At 40.3% G+C, this 17,539-nt stretch overlaps 1 protein-coding gene across 1 annotated transcript in view; it reads left to right on the top strand.

The window, feature by feature from the left end:
* csmd1a (CUB and Sushi multiple domains 1a) overlaps positions 1-17,539 on the top strand; it is a 734,676-nt gene that overhangs the window by 275,675 nt on the left and 441,462 nt on the right. The gene's annotated exons all lie outside the window — the stretch shown is intronic.

Below are 17,539 nucleotides of genomic sequence, written 5' to 3'. Positions count from 1 at the left end.
TTACTCCCCCCAAATATCAAAAGGAAAAGAGGTAAGTAGCATTCCAACAAGGACTTGAAATTTCTCAAGTTCATTGTATTTTGAGCTAAGTATTTTCTCAGACTGCGACGGAACTTGTAACCTTAACAGGTCTGGTTTCACCTGGAAGGAGCCACCAATTGGAGACTGCTTTGAATCACAAGAATCCCATGTTCACATTTTCACTTTGACTGCCAGATTATCTTGTCACCTGTTTTCCAAGAATATAGCAGGAAAAGATGCATTTCACTCCAAAGCAACTCTTCAGTTTTCCCAGAATTTCATTTCAAACAACCTTCAAACTTCAAAATTACAATGCAAATGTCAGTCACTGACAGTATATTTTGAGAGAACAAAAGCAACCTGTGTACAAATCCAAAATTTAAGAGATGAACAGTCCATGCGCACCATGATGGAATGTGAGTGCCATGAATAGAAGAGATGCGCTGTATTGGTGTGTCTGGATCGCAATAATTTGCCCCTTTCCTTCTGATGGACATGTACCTTGTTCACATCATCTTGTATATGCACAAGCAAACTAACCAAGTTTTATTAATTGGCATCATTCTGGTTTTGTTTCTAAACTTTAAATACATTTTGTGGGCCAAATGAAAATGAATGGAAACACTGATTCCTTTTTTCTGAAAGGAAATGGTAGGTTAGGTGACTGTAATTAATTTATACAGGGAGAGCTACTGAGATCTGAATTATACACAAGCCATATGCTGCCAGATGTTTTGTTACTTTGCTTGCAACTGAAGTGCATTGTTTGGTCATACTGAGACGAGAGAAAATTCACCAGACATCTGTTAATCAAAATCAATCATGGTTTAGGAAGCAAATTCAACAGTAAATATAATGTTTTGGGATATTGTCTGAAATAAAAGCATTATGTAAACTGGGAACAAAACTGCTGCAAAATGGGAATAAGCAAAGTGAGGGAGCAATTTAATAAAGCTCAGATCAGGTTCAAATACAGGAAAAATTACTGTTGTGATGATTTATTTCACAAAAATGCATGTGCTTTTTTTCACACATTATGAGAGGACAATTGTTTCATTAGTTGTTTGAACTATCGGGATTATTTAAACGATGGAATATCCCAAATGCAACTTTTAAAGATGTGCACTTTGGCTTACCTTTGTCTGATTTGCAGCCAGATGTTGTATCCCTCATAAATACCATATTAGAACTTTCTGGAAGTTGCATCAGATACTGTGTGTCAGCACAATGAACACCACTTATTCAAATAGTTAATCAATATGATTGTTTAATGGCTTAAGATGTGGCAGATATGCTGTGTCTGTCTTATTCTTCAGTTTACTGTTTCTAACTGTTGATTCTTTTAAAATGGTGACATTCTGAATGTGCTGAAAATGCTATCATATTACAATAAAATAGTGAAACTGACATTTGCTCAACTGTCTGTTCCTATGCAAAATACTGACTAACAATGAGCAAAAAAAATGATACCAATGAGATTCTTCAATGGAATTTATGACTTTCATACAAGTTCTGAGGGAATAAACTTAAAGAAGATGATTCAACAAACACTGAAAACTTAAAGCCTTCACTGATGATCACTATTGTAAAGATGTCAGCAATGTGATGTTGAAGAGAGCTTGAGAAAGAGATAAGATGAAAGTGCATTACTTTACTGGATCCATACCACTTAGCTCAATCACAAGATTAAATTATTCATTTTCTGTTGATTCTTTAAAGAGCAAGCTTTTTACCAAGACTACCTTCCAAAATCTCAGACTCAAGGATGTACGATTAAGATGAATACCCCTCTGTCTGTCTTAATCTATTTCAGAATATTTATTCACTTACCATTGTTGCTTCCTCAATATCACTTATTTCTGAAATAAATTCATCATTTACAAAACAGAATTTTACACATATATATGTATTTGCCATCTAATAGTATTGCTTTCTTCACTGTCATATAGCTAAATATGTGTTTATGATTCATTGAAAATGCTTAAATATATATTGCAACTGTTAATAGTAATATCTTTTACCCCATGTGCTGAGCAGATGATCAGTTTAACAGATTTAAGCATACATTGGCCTATTTATTTAATCGCTACTGGAAATTTGTATAAACCTTTGAACCTGAGCAAAATTCCATGAGGAAATCAATGAATAATTTTGTATGTTGAAATATGTTGAAATCCAAGTCATGTTCTTTTGTAAAGATAGTGACTAAAAAGAATTTGGCAGGAAAATGGCTAGGTGGCAGAATGCAAAGTTTAGGAATGTAAAATCAGTTCTGACAGGGGGTTGAATTTTCAAAGCAAGGCAGGAACCCCAGCAATCAAATATATCATGAAATTGCACATCCAATTAAGGTTCATGTGCCCATATTGGGCAGGAGGTAAGTTAAGCACCCAGTTTGTGGTGTTGAACAACTCCAGTTAATGGACTCTGCTTGCTTTGCTGAATAGAGGGGATACCTTCTCAGAAAGCCAGGAGATAAATCATGAAGCAGAGTGGCCATGTCAACAATGAAAAATGTCACACTCTACCTGACCCTGGTTTTCACGTCAATCTTTAGATTTTCACAAATCAAATGAACTTTCTCCCTACATTGAACCCAATTCCTGGGCACTAACATGGATCTGACACTTCAGGTTCATTAACTTCATGGGAAATTATTTCTTGGCCAGGACATTTCCTGTTCTCACCACTCCCTATGGTGTGTGTTGTTATTGTAACAATGTCAGCCAGGTTGACTTCATAGAATAGGAGTTCTCTGATTGGGACTGTTAATTTGACCCAATGAAAGAAACCTGGCTAGCAGATATAAATAGGAGTGTCAGAGGCTCGATTCACTCTTGAGAACTGGCTCTGAGGGAGCCTGATCAGTGTCAAGCACTATGTACATGTAAATAAAGGGTGACTCTGTGATGGGATATCAATCTTGGTGGAGCTATTGCCTCTCTGTGGAGACGAGAGAAAGAAATATGTTTCTGAAGAAATTCACTTGTAGCATTTGTCTTTGAGTTGGGATAAACATTTCTGACATCATAGAGTCATAGAGATGTACAGCATGGAAACAGACCCTTCGGTCCAACCTGTCCATGCCGACCAGATATCCCAACTCAATCTAGTCCCACCTGCCAGCACCTGGCCCATATCCCTCCAAACCATTCCTATTCATATACCCATCCAAATACCTTTTAAATGTTGCAATTGTATCAGCCTCCACCACTTCCTCTGGCAGCTCATTCCATACACGTACCACCCTCTTTGTCAAAAAGTTGCCCCTTAGGTCTCTTTTATATCTTTCCCCTCTCACCCTAAACCTCTGCCCTCTCCTTCTGCACTCTCCCACCCCAGGGAATAGACTTTGTCTATTTACCCTATCCATGCCTCTCATAATTTTGTAAACCTCTATAATGTCAGCCCTCAGCCTCTGACACTCCATGGAAAACAGCCCCAGCCTATTCAGCCTCTCCCTATAGCTGAAATCCTCCATACCTGGCAACATATACGTGTAAATCTTTTCTGAACCCTTTCAAGTTTCACAACATCTTTCCAATAGGAAGGAGACCACACAATTGCACACAATATTCCAACAGTGGCCTAACCAATGTCCTGTACAGCCACAACATGACCTCCCAACTCCTGTACTCAATACTCTGACCAATAAAGGAAAGCATACCAAACACCTTCTTCACTATCCTGTCTACCTGCGACTCCACTTTCAAGGAGCTAGGAACCTGCACTCCAAGGTCTCTTTTGTTCAACAACACTCCTGAGGACCTTACCATTAAGTGTATAAGTCCTGTTAAGATTTGCTTTCCCAAAATGCAGCACCTCACATTTATCTGAATTATACTCCATCTGCCACTTCTCAGCCCATTGTCCCATCTAGTCCAGATCCTGTTGTAATCTGAGGTAACCCTCTTTGCTGTCCACTACACCTCCAATTTTCATGTCATCTGCAAACTTACTAACTGTACTCTTATGTTCACATCCAAATCATTTATGGAAATGACAAAAAGTAGAGGACCCAGCACCGATCCTTGTGGCACTCCATTGGTCACAGGCCTCCAGTCTGAAAAACAACCCTCCATTATCACCCTCTGTCTTCTACCTTTGAGCCAGGTCTGTATCCAAATGGCTAGTTCTCCCTGTATTCCATGAGATCTAACCTTGCTAATCAGTCTCTTCTGGGGGACCTTGTCCAATGCCTTCCTGAAGTCCATATAGATCACATCTACCGCTCTGCCCTCATCAATCTTCTTTGTTACTTCTTCAAAAAACTCAATCAATCATGCCGTTATTTGAGACATTTGACTCATCTGATTCTGCTATTGAAGACTGAGCCCAGTATGTGGAAAAAGTGCATTTTTTTTCCAGGCAACTGACATTGGCACAGATGGAAAGCAATGAGTAATTCTCCTGACAGTTTGCGAACCATCAGCTTTTTCAGTTATTCGGAGTCTAAAGCACCAGGTACAAAAACCTTTCAAGCGTTTCCAGATTTAGCTAAGGAATATTATGACACCAAGTCTTCTCCAATTCTGAGATGCGACTGGTTTTACTCAGCATGTTGAGAACAGGGGAATCCTTGGTCTGGACATTTGATGGTGAATTTTCTGGGTGTGTTGTGTGACACAACATGCCCAGAAACCCGAGCCACCCTGCTGTTACATTAAAGTCACCTTGGAGATGATGACCAGACTACTCCGGCCCCTAGCCAACATAGCCCACAAACCTGCCACCACACTGAATCAGCTCCTGATGAATTTAAGGGACGCCGTACCAACAGCCAGCAGAACGAGCCTCATATACAATATACTCTGCAAGGACTGCAACAAACATTATATTGGACAGACGGGCAGAAAACTAGGCAGCAGGATACTTGAGCACCAACAAGCCACCAAAAGACATGACCAACTCTCACTAGTATCCATTCATACAGATGAAGAAGGACACCGGTTTGACTGGGACAATACATCCATCCTGGGACAGGCTAAACAAAGACATGCATGGTAATTCCTAGAGGCCTGGTGTTCAAATCAGAGCTCCATTAACAAGCATATTTATTTGGAACATACTTACCAACTTCTGAGAAAAAGAATAGGAAGTGATATCACCCACCACAACAGACCAAGACAGATAAATAGCAAATGGGATAAAACAGACCTTCAACAGAGGCTCACTGATTATATTAACGAACATGGTGACGAAACATCTGAGAACAAATCAACAGCTCAGTGAGCAAACTCGCAAACTGTCTAAACTCCACCAGGGTATTCCAGAGGAGTCCAAAATGAAGATGTCGGTGAGACATTATGCCTGGGGCAAGGATTGCATTTAGACACAGTTATATTGTGGGACAGTGCCCGTCGTGCCAGCAAGGATAAAGGTTACCACCAGCAGATCCCTCATGTTCATGGGAATGGCTGGGTAAACCCTGCATCGATTATACATTGACTATGCAAGTCCTTTCATGGGCTCACCATTCTTTGTCCTTGTGGATGTCTACTCAAAGTGGTTAGATATGTGTATAGTTCATTAGTCAAACACTGGGATGATGGTGGAAAACTGTAAGTATATTTTGCAATATATGTCGTTCTGCTAAAACACATAGTTTGTTAACTCAAACTCACTGTAATGTGATAGACGATTTGGAGACGTCGTTTCTACAGCGCAAACGTTTAAAATGTGTGTTAGCTGTTATGCGATTGCATCACCAGCATTTTAAATGTTTCTAAAGTGGGATTTTTCTATAATGCAGGGTTGCACACGAATGTGCTCCTGGAATTGTTGGTCACAGACAACAGGCCATCCATCAATTACCAGCAGGGAGTTTGTTTATTTCATAAAGTTGAATGGCATTCAGCGTGCAAGGATAGCTCCGTACTATTCATTGACCAGTGGTTTGGTGGAAAGTGCAGTGCAAACATTGAAGGCAGACTTGAAGAAACAGCCTGCAGTTTCGCCCAATACCAAATTGTCCCAGTTCCAATTTGATTATTGGACCACCCATTGTGCAACTACAGGGATAGCCCCAGCAGAGTTGCTAACTAGGAGAAGATTTCACAGCAAGGTAATCTGGCCTTCCTGGATCTGGGGTTGAGTGTGAAATGGCATCAAGAATGCCAGTGCAGAGTCACAAGACTCCACTAAACAAGAGAGACAGTTTACTTTAGGGAATGGAGTTTGGTGCTGAAACCACAGAAACGGCCCTGCATAGGTAAGAGGCGCGGTTGACACGAGGTTAGATCTGATGGGCTAAAACGTTTGGGTAGGGGTGGTGGTCCTAAAGAGGCATGTGGACCATGTGAAAGCTGCAAGCTCACAAATGGGGCAGGTGTAAAATGTGTCCGGCCCCTCAGAAGAGCCAGAAAGGCTGTCTGAATCTGTGGATTCTTCCCCCTCTATCTAGTGTTGAAGAAACCTCTGAGGCTGAGATGGGTATGGTGGATGTTGCAGCCTCGATGAAGAAGAAAAATTTCTTCCAAGCCACTCAAGGCACAAGAGGCTGGTACACGTAGCACATATCTGAGGATGAATCTGAGGAACTGGACCTATTGCAAAAACGCCCCAAGAAACTACCAGAGAGAGGACCAGCCTATGTCCACAGGCTTAGAGGAGGAGGGATGTAATGATTGGGGCAAGTTCAGCCATGTGGACCTTACAGAATGAGTTCCATGATTGAGGCTCTTGATTGGTCCAGTCAAGGAGCCCTGGCTGACAGGTATAAACAGGAGTGTCAGGGGTCTGTTTACTCTGAGACCTGGCTCTGAGGGAGCTGGACCCATGTCATAGACTATGCACATGTAAATAAAATATTACTTGGTGATGGGATACAGGCCTCTGTGGTGTTAGTTCAGTCTGAGTAAGATATTAACTTGAGTGGAGGGACAGTGTGGCCTGATTTTCAGGTACGTAAGACTGTTGTGAGGAAACGTGCGTTTTACAAGCTTTTGTCTGAGCTGACTGTGGTCTAAAGCCAGTGATCTTTCAGATAGTGTCTGACTGAAGTCGGAACCAGCACCAGCTTTCTGGAAGTCGATTGTTTATTGGAATTTCTGATTTTGACGTCAGATTTCCAAGAAATTAGACTTTGGCTAAGTTTTCTTAGGAAGTGGAAGCTGAATGGGGTAAGAAAAACATCAAGTTGCATTGTTAAATTATAGCTAGTGGTCATGACATACATAGAGCATCAAAACAAAATCTGGGATTTTTCAGCAGAAGGGTGTTTCAATGGTGATGTCAGAGCTGAGTGTATGAAAGCAATGGTGCAGAGTGGTGGACTAGCTGGAAAAGAAAACTAGAAGAGAGTGATTCTGGAAACATTGCTATGCATAATATATTAGGGCATCCTTTCTTATGGTCCTTGGGTCCACAGAACCTGAGGTGTGATAAACCTGCTGTGAGATGGGTCTTTTGTGTTTAACTCCTGCGTGATGCAAGAAACTCAGGCAGCACGGTGGCTCAGTGGTTAAAAAAAACTGCCACACAGTGCTGGGGGTCTATGTTCAATTACACCCTTGGGCGACGGGCTGTGTGGAATTTGTACATTCTCCCTGTTGCATGTGTGGGTTTCCTTTGTGTGCTCTCGTTTCCTCCCACAGTCCCAAAATGTGCAGGTTAGGTGGATTGGTCATGCCAAATTACCCATCATGTCCATGGGTGTGCAGGCTAGGTGGATTTGCCATAGGAAATGTAAGGTTACAGGGATAGGGTCGGGGGATGGGTCTGGGTGAGTGCTCCTCAGAGGGTCAGTGTGAACTCAATGGACGAATGGCTTCCCTGCTGTAGGAATTCTGAGTCAAATGAAAACTCTACCAGGAAGAATGGAGTCTTTTAGGGACTGTGTAACGGGAAAAAAAAATGCCTTCTGCTGAAGGGACTACTGAACAAAATGGAAAAATCTATATTTGTTGTATTGGCTATTTAAATATGAATTGCAGTTTCTACTGAAGACAATTTGCGTGTTAATTTATGTTGATTCTAAGATAATTGCTATGGAAGATATTTTTTAAAATGAAGTCTTGTTCTTTTGTTTCTTTCATTTGAAGTTTTTTAGCAAGTTTGAGCATTTTACATTGCCTATCTCCATGGGGACTGTGTTAATATTAAAGCCCAATGCAAGTGTATGAGGCCAAAAAGAAAGCAAAAGCAATTCTTTTGTTTCCCCTGAGGCAGAACAAACTAAAGCCAACAAAAGTAATCCTGCAATTGCACATGACATTATTGAAGTTGAAATGTTGTTTCAAAATAAAATGTAAAATAAATTAGTATGAAATGGGATAGATTCATTGGGAAGTTCTCAAAGATGAAGATTTAAACTCTCAAGTTTTTTTATTAGAACAAAGAGTATTAAGAAATGCCAGGATAAATGTTGTTAAGATTGATTGGAGAAAGATTCTTCTCAAAACTTGCAATATGGTAAGAAAAGAACAAGCATGTATAACAGTAGTGAAAAGTATACAAGATGCTAGACCAAACTTTTTATGCCAAAAATGTGTATTGACCATTGCTGAAGCGTAAACTGTTTTGAAAAGAAAATCATGCATCTGTCTTAAAAAACAGATTTGAAAGGCAGTGGAGAGTAAGCAGGAGAGTATGATGAGACTAGTTGGTTCACATGGCAAAACCCTGATACAAATGTTCTGGGTCAGTAGTCTACTGCACCTGGAATATAGTGCGCAGTTTTGGTCTCCAAATTTGAGGAAAGGCATTCTGGTTATTGAGAGAGTGGAGTGTAGGTTCATGAGGTCAATTCCCAGAATGGCGGGACTATCTTCCGCTGAAAGATTGGAGCGATGCTGAGAGGGGATCTGATTGAGACGTATAAGATTACTAAAGGATTGGACACTCTGGAGGCAGGAAGCATGTTTCCGCTGATGGGTGAGTCCCGAACCAGAGGACACAGTTTAAAAATAAGGGGTAGGCCACTTGGAACAGAGTTGAGGAGAAGCTTCTTCACCCAGAGAGTGGTGGGTGTATGGAATGCTCTGCCCCAGAAGGCTGTGGAGGCCAAGTCTCTGGATACTTTCAAGAAAGAGTTGGATAGAGCTCTTAAGGATAGCAGAATCAAGGGTTATGGGGATAAGGTAAGAACAGGATACTGATTGACGATGATCGGCCATGATCATAATGAATGGTGGTGCTGGCTCGAAGGGCAAAATGGCCTACTCCTGCACCTATTGTCTATTGTCTAGTTCTGTACTATAATCTTCCATGATTCTTATCTTTCATCTATTCCACATTATGGACATGTGTACAAATATCATTTGAATTTTTTATATCTTGGAGCATCTCTATTGTCCATTATTCCACTCCCTATAAACCTGAGTATGTGTATCATAAAAATATTTGGCACACGTACTTCAAATTTGTTGATTAAGTTAATCTTTTACAAACTGCGAACAGGTTCAGAGACTGGCTAGAATAAGGTCAATCATGACACTAAGGGGTTGGACATTGAATTTTGGTATGAAAGAATGTTACTGAAGCATAAGGGTAGCAGACTTAAAATAAAGAAAATGCAAGTAACAACTTAGTATTGACAATTAACACCATAGAACAGAAATCAAAAACTACCTGCCAATTTCTACAATCTGGAGTTTTTTGGCAGATAATTGGGGTTACATTCTTGGGCAACTGATGTGAGTGCACTTTTGGCTTCAATATTTTATGATATGCGCTGAAGTTATGTTTTATATGCGAAAAATACATCAATTCTTCAGCTTACAATTATTACTTTATCTTCATAGATGAAGCATTTAAATTTGGATATAACAACATTTAATAAAGCACATTCTGATTTTTTTAAAATTTGAGTTGGCTGTTATATAGCTTGTAAATGTTTTAGCATCAAAGTTGTGCCAGAAGACCTTTAGGGAGAGGGGTACCAGGGAGGGAAGAGAAAAAAAGAACAGGTAACTAGAGTTAACTAGTCAGCAAACAAGGTTCTCAGGCTAGATTATTGAATAAAACTGAATAGTTACTACCAAGAAGGGACAGTGGATAATTAAGCATCAACTTTTCATGAGGTTGTAAAGAGTAAGTAATTTCTAACACACATAGTAATATACTTTTCAGGAAGTGGTGATGTTTTCCGACAGAGAAAATGTAGTGGGTGTTGTGCACGTGAATTGTCAATAGGAAGTTTATCAGGAGATGCATGTGACCCAAAAATAGTGTGATTAACTGCAACAGCATGCAAATTCATGAGCATTTTACAGAGTTGGAAATTACTCATCTCGATGCCAGGTGGAGATTTAGTAGGTGTAAATATGAGTTGCAATATTTTTGAAGGAATTAACAGGACAGGGTGTATAGATTAAATGTTAAAATCATAAAAGCTGAGAGTCATTGAGGTTCAGATGCATTAATCTTTAAAAGTAGGACAAGCTGATGAAGCTGTAAAGCTACTGTAGGTTGTCAGCAGGAATGTGGAGTAGAAAGGTAATGTAAACCAGTGCAAATCATTGTTAGGCTGCAGTTCAAGTATTGAGGACCCTATTTCAAGAAGGTTGTCAATACCATGGGATATGGAAGAGGTTTCCTGAGATGTGATGGGAAGTAATAGAGGATGGGAATTTGATCCAGAGGAATGGAAGTGCTTAGTGCCTTTTGAATCAAGGGACCAGAGCGAATATATAAATAATGGGGAATTATTTAGATCTAGAAATGGAATCAAAGTGATTTAATTTAGGTAATCAACTTAAAGGGCTCTTAATTGCATTAAATAACAATATGATCTACATGCATAATATATACATATACATAAACTCCATTATTTGATTGAATTTTAAGTTAAATGATAAGACTGTTGTCTGGTCATTCCTGTGCTATATGGAAACTACAGGATGTTCCCTGGGCCTTGGCTAACCGTGTGGGGATATAAGTCCCACAAGTCGAGTGATCTGCAGCTCAGGGTTTCTGAGGGAAAGACAGAGAATATAGAAATCTTCTCAGCGTGTGGCAAACTGTGAGGGTGATGATACCCCTAAACTGAGTGTAGACTGAAGCACGTCTAAAGACCCATGAGATTAACGAATGCCCTGGAGGTCATAACAAAGTGTACATCTGCATCATCATAGGAGACTCAATAGTTGACAATCCATGGCTGTTTTAGCAACCGTCAGCCGAAATCTCAATGATAAGAGACTTCTTGATCTTGCGCATTCGGTTGTAAGGAACATGAAATTCTTTGAAGTAGGGTACAGTTAATGCAGAGGCCATTTAATCTTTAAAAAGAGAAAATAAATCAATAAATATTTGCAGCAGAGTAGATGAAAGTCTGCGAAGATGGAGCAGGCTGTGACATTGATTTTGATTGCCCGAAGAAATAGTCAGCTGAAGCACAATGAAGTGAATGGCCTCCTGCTGTGGTGAAAATGTTCATATTTTGTGAGCTGTGGAATGCCCTGTCAGGAGGTAACATGGAAGTGGAATCCATAATGCTTTGTATGAAAGACATAAATAAATCTTTGAAACAAAATGAAAGGTCACGAGGAACCAATGGAGGGATAGCACTTACTCAGTTCTGGTGCAAGAACAATAATTGGACTTTTTCTATGACGTTTTCATTCATAAAACTCAACAATCAAAAGCAAAAGGTGTTGGAAATTTTCTCCCTAACCTTTCTCCTGAAATTCATTAATTGATATCTGAAATTGTAAGTTTTTGTGTCAAGCAATATTCTAAGTTTATACATTTAAATATACTTTTTGCTTATTTAGATAAGCCAGGTGTAAGGAAGGTGAGAGACTTTTTAGATTAGATTCCCTACAGTGTGGAAACAGGCCCTTCGGCCCAACAAGTCCACACCAACCCTCCGAAGAGTAACCCACCCCCCTCTGTTTAATGCACCTGGCAACTATGGACAATTTAGCATGGCCAGTTCATCTGACCTGCACATCTTTGGAATGTGGGAGGAAACTGGAGTTCCCAGAGGAAACCCACGCAGATGTGGGGAGAATGTGCAAACTCCACACAGATAGTCGCCCAAGGCTGGAATCGAACTTGGGACCCTGGCGCTGTGAGACAGCAGTACTAACCCCTGAGCTACCATGCCACCCCTATCAAAATTGAAATTTTTAACTGAGGTGCCATCAGGACTCACACAGTTAATGGTCGGGCCCTGAAGACTTGTGGAACAAAGAGACCTGGGGTGCAGGTAGATAGTTCCTTGAAAGTGGTGTCACAGGTGGTGAAGAAAACATTTGGTGTACCTGCTTTCATCAGGACAGGAATCGGGACATCATGTTACAATGCATTCATCAGATCACATTTGGAGTATAGTGCACAATTCATGGTCAGCCGGCTACAGAAAGGATGTTATTAAACTAGAAAGAGTGCAAAAAAATTGAGAAGTATATTACTGAGACTGGAGGGTTTGAGTTGAAAGGAGAGCTGGATTGGCTGGGACTTTTTTCCCTCGAGTACAGAAGGCTGAGGAGTGTCTTATAGATGTTTGTAAAATCACAAGAGAATAAATAATGTAAAGCCAAGGTCATTTACCCAGGAGAGGGAAGTCCAAAGGTAGAGGTGAGAGGGGCAAGATTTAAAAGGGACCTGAGGGAGAGCTTTTCCACACAGAGGGTGATGCGTATATGGAATGAGCTGCCAGACGAAGTGGTAGAGGCAAGTACAATTACAACATTTAAAAGACATTTGGACAGGTACATGGATAAGAAAGGTTTAGAGAGATACTGGCCAAATGCAGGCAACTGAGACGACAGGTCATTCTGCTATGATGTGACAGTTGTGTTCCTCTGAAACCTTGTTCTATAGAAAATCACTCTGTAAAAGATCGCTATACCCATTCAGTAGAAAGTTGGTGTCATCCAAAGAACCTCCACAATTTGTCAGACGCATTATAGCTAATTCACACTGACAAATGCACATTATAGCAGAACAACCTGCGGCTCAGTTTAAGAAACATGCTCAACATGGATAAGTTGGACTGAAGGGCCTGTTTCTATGCTGCATGCCTAAAAACAAGATTGATACCTGACTTGTGTGGAAACAAAAAGGTGGCATTTGTGGAACAGATGGCCCCTGGGTGACCCCTTGCCACTTCATCTGCTGTTTTACCAGCTCCAGGCAAGCCTGCCTGACATGTGGTGGGCTGTGACACAAGGGGATTCCCTTGATCTGACCCAACTTGTGCATCATTGAGAGCATGGGGTCGAGTGTGGCTTTAGTTCTGACCCACAAGGGCATGATGTCTCTGTGCCCACCACACCCAGCATCCATAGAGAGACAACCTTTCCCCGAATTCTCCCTGGAGACTGAAAATCTGAGGGCTGCTATGCCAGTACTAGTCGCAAACTTTTCACATTTCATGTGATAAAACCATCAGCCTTTGACTGGAGGTTCCAAGCAGAGAGGCAAACATATCCCAGAATCCTCAATTGGGAGGAAGGACCATTGATATCTCTTTAAATGGCCATCTAGAAATGGGCCTGGCTTTCCTGACACTTTTTCAGGCAATGTGCAAGATATTATTCTCACAGACAGCCTGAGCAGTAAGATCATTTTCTTCCATTTCAGACTCTTGGCATCTGCAGTATTCTTCTTTTGTTGAAATAACATCATATTTGTTCATCTATTGGAGAGAATATAGAATGCCGTGTACAACATAAAATCAAAATGCTGAGTTTTTCATAATTTAGAGCATCGACTGTTTTTTGTCACTAACCCGGTTGTGTTAAAATAAACAGTAATCCTGTGCTGGAAATAGTTTAATGGAATTTCATTGGAACCAGGTAGAAGTACTATCTGTCACTGGTGACATTATCAGATTTTTGGATATGTTTATATTTGTGTGATAAGATTGATATAATACACAATTTCAAAACAGCATTTTCCATAATATCAAATTGCAATGACATTCAGTTTGTGGGAAGCTTTTTGTCATAAAATAAAAATTATACTTTTATGAACATTTAAAGTGCTGTGGTACTTGAGCAATAGTTTATTGATGCGAGAGGAACCACCTTTTTTTTGTATAATGCATGAAGAGACATCCCACCACTAAATGTAACTTGATCATAACTTATGTCAATTTTCCAAGGTTTAAGACTTCAGTTAGGTTTCAGCATACCTATTACTCATGCTCAGTGCCTCTTCCTTCAGTGTTTGTTTGTTCTCCTGTTTCATGTAATAGAACCCATTTGCTTCTCCAATCACAATATGAACCCAAAAACAAAGTAGATAATGTTCATGTAGACAGCTGAAGTATTTCATGTATTTCAATTCACCCTTCTTTTCTCCCTGTCATTTTGTTGATCTTTGCCTTAAAATATTGTCTGATTCCTCCAACTCACCATCTTTTGAGGGAATGAGTTCCAGTTATGTGTTATATATTCAATGTGTGAATAAATCTTCCCAATTTCACCACAAAATGGTCTAGCTTTAGTTTTAAGAAAGGAATAAATCATGGGCTGAATTTTCTGGGCTCTCTGGGGTGAGACTGAGAAGTGGGAAGGTGAAGCATGGTGTGGGAAGACATCAGGAGGACAGTCTGACATCTTTCTACCCCATCCTGCATTGCTGGTAATGGTAGAATTGGCTGCTGAGATGCCTGCCTGGGCACTAATAGAGTCACATTGGTGGCCACTTCAAGATAGTTTCCTGCATCTGCAGCAGTTTGCCTATATTGGGTGAACCTGCCAATCGGCAGGGAGACAAGGGTGAAACCTGGTGACCTTCCAGTGAGTTCCCTGGGGAGAGAGCCCATCTTTGTGACTGCTCAGTGACATTACCTACCCAAATGACAGTGCCTATGTTCATCATGTAAAAAGCTTTGCTTAACTTTACAATATTAGCTTGATACACTATTCCCAAACTCAACATAAAATATATAATATTATGTTCACTCTTCCCAGAAAATGTTTTGGCTTGATTGATAATGAACCTTGAAATAAATAATAAATTTTAATGTTTAAAATCCTTGACTGTTAGCTTAAAACATGCGTCCTACGATTATTAAATGTTTCATGATATTCATTATTCTCATAATTTATTGATGGTAACATTGAACAGTTTGTAGATATGCACATTACAGATTGTCAGGGTTTTATAGTCATTAGCATTCACAAAGTGTACACAGTTAGGTCAAAGTGAGTGATGTGATACAATTGTTAGCTTGTCAAATTGTCTCTGCATTCACCAGGTTAGATTGAAATGCATTTATTTTGCCAAACCTCTATTAAGGCACCCACAGTCTGCTCAATGAATGAATTTACTCTTTCTTTCCAATTTATCAAAAATGAAGTGAAACAAAGATATTGATTTATTCGCATTGCACCCAGGGCACAATCACCACAAGAGGACTCAGCATGTATGCGCAAAGTTCTCATGGCATTATCATCATGCATTTTCCATTCAGCTATCTCAGATATAACAAGCTTGCACATCTCCAATTATGATCCGTGAAAGACTCCTTGGTAACAATCCACTGAAGACCTCACTGTTGACACCAGTCAATAAGAGAGGCACAGAGAATTTCAACAGATACCTTCTTAACAGCATGGCTTGCCATGAACTATGGTTCAGGTGCCTTCACCACAAAGAGGGTGCACAAAGTATGGTCTGATTAAGTTTGTTGTGCACAGCCACAATATGCTGCATCCTGCACAAGCTGCTGCTTTATGAAGAGGAGTCAAAAAGGAGCCAATGCCTGTTGGAGGAGGAAACGAGAATGGACTGACACACAATGAACCTTCAGCATTTGTCTGGACCTGCATGCCAGAGAAGCCCTTAACTCCCTCATCAAATCACACTTTAACCAAGGGCAGTATGACACCATAATTGAACTTATGCCATCCTTTTCTCAGCCATTTTTCTGCAAATGAAGTTCTTCCTTGTGAGAAATCTTCAGGACATAATGTTGTCTGTTCTGCATTGAGAATCCTGTTGTTCCATGGACCACTTAAACTTTACCCTGGTCATGGTCAATGTGTATTCAAACTACCATGACACTTCCCAGGACATAATGCTTTTAAATAAAGGGTTACCATCCCTCAAGTATATTAAAAGCTGTGTCAAAATGAATCATTTTGTGTCACGAAGATTACTTCAACGTCCCCTTTGTAAGTTAAATCTAATGACTGCATTAGAGTTATAGGCAGCTTACTTGTTTCTAGGCTCTGACGCATGATTCTCTGGGTTGTGGGATTGATGAGGTCCTCTCCAAAGACTATGGCACTTGCACATGTCCAGGGGGAGCCTTGGTCACTGGTTTCAGAGTCAGTATCATGGCTTTTGTCGGCCAGGCTGTTGGGAGGGACTGTGGCCTTGAGGCAGCTTGAAGAGGTTGCCAAGTCTCATCATCCTTCTCAGTCTCTGCTATCTCAGTGTCTTCCAGCTAGTCAAGTGAGCGTTTGGATTCCTTTGAATGTCCTGTTCAGCCATGAAGGTCTTTGCATAATATTTTTCCCAAGATTTTATCGAGCGAGAACTCCAAATGAGTTCTGCCTTTGTTTAGGATATAAGCAAAACATGTCAGGTGTCAGTAGAGGTCAGCAAACAAAAGGAGATCATTGTTGCTTGCTGCAGAGCTATGGGATCCAGGTGGCAATTGGACAGACACTCTTTCATGTGGTTGCAGATACAATGCTTCACAGAATTTGAGCATTGGAGAAGATTGCAGAGATAAGAATATGATTGCTGTCGGCTGAAACCTTCACATGACTGAAGCTGCTGCCTCTGAAGTCGTCATTGAACCACCTCTTGCAAGTTTGTCTGCGTCGTCTGCACTATGCTCCAACTGTTTATCTACTTTGTGACCTCCAAACATGCCTATTTGGTGAAAAAGGTAATCTGCTCCTGCTTCCACAACCTTCTATTTCCACCATGGCATCAAGCACCATATCCATAGAATGTCAGCTTTTCTTTCCTCTACCATTGTCCATCTTCCTCCTCTCCTATCAGTTCTGAGAGTTTGCTACCAAGGCACACAATCCTGCCATCATGCATGCTGCCATTGTGCCTTGAGATGTGCAGCCCTTTCTTGACCTTTTCAATGCTTCTCGAGTCCCCTCCAGCTAATTGGATGACAGTGCTGGGGGATCACACTGACCCCATGCAAATAAATTTACTCAAACTTCTATTACACATAGGGTATTGGTGTTGATTGTGATCCTGATGTTTCACCAAAAAAAAGTCTACTCAACTTTTTATGTCTTCATTCCCAATGTCTCCATCAAGGGTAAGACACCATCAATGTGTCTCACCTAAATCTGGAAGGGGTGAGGATTGTCTGATACACTTCCCTCAAGTCTTTTTTATCCCACACAAATGAAGAAATGCAATATCATTAAACTTTAAATGTTCAACATATTTAACTCCAGAGTTAATGGCTTTTAATGCTACTGAAAGATGTTTGTTAGATATACGATTCTTTATGAGGTCAGCATTTAAAACATTTTATGGCTTTCACCTTAAAGGGCGAAATTCATTATTTTGGAACTCCTGTGATTGAAAGCTTGGTTTGAATTAACTTGCTTTTCAGTGTTCATTCAGCAGCTTACCT

The sequence above is a fragment of the Chiloscyllium plagiosum genome, unplaced genomic scaffold (genome assembly GCF_037043375.1).
Source record: "Chiloscyllium plagiosum isolate Xiang-an unplaced genomic scaffold, Cpla_swu_hap1 HiC_scaffold_30, whole genome shotgun sequence".
Classification (NCBI taxonomy): Eukaryota; Metazoa; Chordata; class Chondrichthyes; order Orectolobiformes; family Hemiscylliidae; genus Chiloscyllium; species Chiloscyllium plagiosum.
This window is presented reverse-complemented; position numbering and strand designations above follow the sequence as displayed.